Below are 2,331 nucleotides of genomic sequence, written 5' to 3' on the forward strand. Positions count from 1 at the left end.
ATATATATATAATGGGTTTCAGTCATTTGACTGCAGCCATTTTGCTGGAACCTCTGTCATATGGTATTGGTGGTGGTGGTGTGGTGGTGGTGTGGGTATTTATAAGAATGAGGTATGTTGTAATAATGTTAGCAGCAGTGGTTGTGGTGGACATGGAGGAGGTGGTAGTAGTGGTAGGAGTAGAGGTGGTAGTGATGGTTGTGGGAGTAGTAATGGTGGTGGTGGTGGTGGTGGTGGTAGTGGTCCTTCTCATCCTTCTTGTGACCAATACAATCCCTGTGCCCCTCCCCTTCAAATATTTAACCTTCTGCTCATCTGAAAAACAATTTCCGACATTCATTTATTAAACTATTCATATTTATATTCTTTGATTCTTTTACTTGTTTCACTCATTGGACTGTGGCCATGCGGGGGCACTGCCTTGAAGGGTTTCAGACTAATGAATCGACCCCCAGTGATTTTATTTTTTTAAGCTCTGGTAATTATGGTGTCAACCTATCAGTCTCTTTTGCCAAACTACTAAATTACAGGGAAGTAAACAAACAAACATAGGTTGTCAAGCAGTGAGGCAGAGACAAGGACACACATACATACATATACAAGCTGGCAGAAACGGTAGCACGCTGGGCGAAATGCTTAGCGGTATTTCGTCTGTCGCTACGTTCTGGGTTCAAATTCTGCCGAGGTCGACTTTGCCTTTCATCCTTTCGGGGTCAATAAATTAAGTACCAGTTACGCACTGGGTTCGATGTAATCGACTTAATCCCTTTGTCTGTCCTTGTTTGTCCCCTCTATGTTTAGCCCCTTGTGGGCAATAAAGAAATAAGTATAGTGGCTTCCCTCCCCTATCCACGACACTAACCATGCTCTCTGTCTCTTCAACTCTTTCTCCTTCCCTCTTGGCCCCTTAAACTTCTTTTCACTCTTGATATCAAGGGTCTGTATATGGTGATCCCACACATTGAAGGACTTCTTGCACTCAAACACTTCCCAGACCTTTGACCCAACCCCCAACTTGACACCTCTACACCTCTTTGTCTGGCCAGACTTTTTCTCTCCCTCAACTGCTTCTCGCTCGCGGAGGATTTTTACTAACAGATCTTTGGAGTGGCCATGAGAACGAGAATGGGCCCCAACTATGAGAACCTGTTCATTGGCTACATTGAGGCCCAAATATTCTCACGGTTCACTGGTCCCACTCCTGAACTATATCATTATCATCATCATCATCATCATCGTCGTTTAACGTCCGCTTTCCATGCTAGCATGGGTTGGACGATTTGACTGAGGACTGGTGAAACCAGATGGCTGCACCAGGCTCCAATCTGATTTGGCAGAGTTTCTACAGCTGGATGTCCTTCCTAACGCCAACCACTCAGAGAGTGTAGTGGGTGCTTCTACGTGTCACCCGCACGAAGGCCAGTCAGGCGGTACTGGCAACGGCCACGCTCAAAATGGTGTATTTTATGTGCCACCCGTACAAGAGCCAGTCCAGGGGCACTGGCAACGATCTCTCTCGAAAGTCCTTACTCATGCTGTGGGCACAAGTGCCAGAAAGGCGACGCTGGGGACCGGTGCCTTCACGATTTTGCTTTCCCCAATAAGTCTTCGCAAGCTGAGTTTCGTGTCCAATGAAGGAGGATCATTATATTGATGACTGTATCGGTGTGAACAACTAGACCCCTTCCTCTCTTTTGCTCAATCCTTCCATCCTGCCCTCAAATTCTTCTGCACTATTTCCAACACTTCCATTGCATTTCTTGACATTTCAGTCAACATACACCACTCTGCTCCCACTACCTCCATCCACTACACACACACACATACTGACTCACATTCATACCTTAACTTCTCCTCCTCTTCTCGCCCTACCCACACCAAGCTCTCCATCCCTTACTCCCAATTCCTATGTCTGCGCAGGCTCTGCAGTGACAACCATGACTTTGAGACTCAGTTGTCAGAGATTCGACTGCTATTTCTAGCAGGCGAAAAGAGCACATACAGTTCCTCTAGTTCAGGGGTTTTCAAACTTTTTGACTTGCGAACCCCTTTATATTTTAAACTTTACCTTAGGGACCCCCTTATAAACGCTTATGAAATTTATACATAAATACCTGCTTAAAATAACATATTTTTACATTTATTTATTTAACAGTATTTAACAAATAGGTTTATTGTCAATTAATAGATTTTGATTAAAAAACATATATAAAATCAAATTGCCCATAAAAAGTATTTGCTGTCTACGGACCCCTTGTTTGAAAACCTCTGCTCTAGTTGATTTAAAGGAAATGAAAAAAAAAAATAATAACAGGGGTCTGCAACCATATT

The 2,331-nt window shown here is 43.8% G+C and overlaps 1 protein-coding gene across 1 annotated transcript in view; it reads left to right on the plus strand.

Annotated features, from left to right (window-relative positions):
• LOC106871820 (protein-serine O-palmitoleoyltransferase porcupine) overlaps positions 1–2,331 on the plus strand; it is a 43,743-nt gene that overhangs the window by 7,537 nt on the left and 33,875 nt on the right. The window lies entirely within an intron of this gene.

This window comes from Octopus bimaculoides, chromosome 30 (assembly GCF_001194135.2).
Source record: "Octopus bimaculoides isolate UCB-OBI-ISO-001 chromosome 30, ASM119413v2, whole genome shotgun sequence".
In the NCBI taxonomy this organism is placed as follows: domain Eukaryota; kingdom Metazoa; phylum Mollusca; class Cephalopoda; order Octopoda; family Octopodidae; genus Octopus; species Octopus bimaculoides.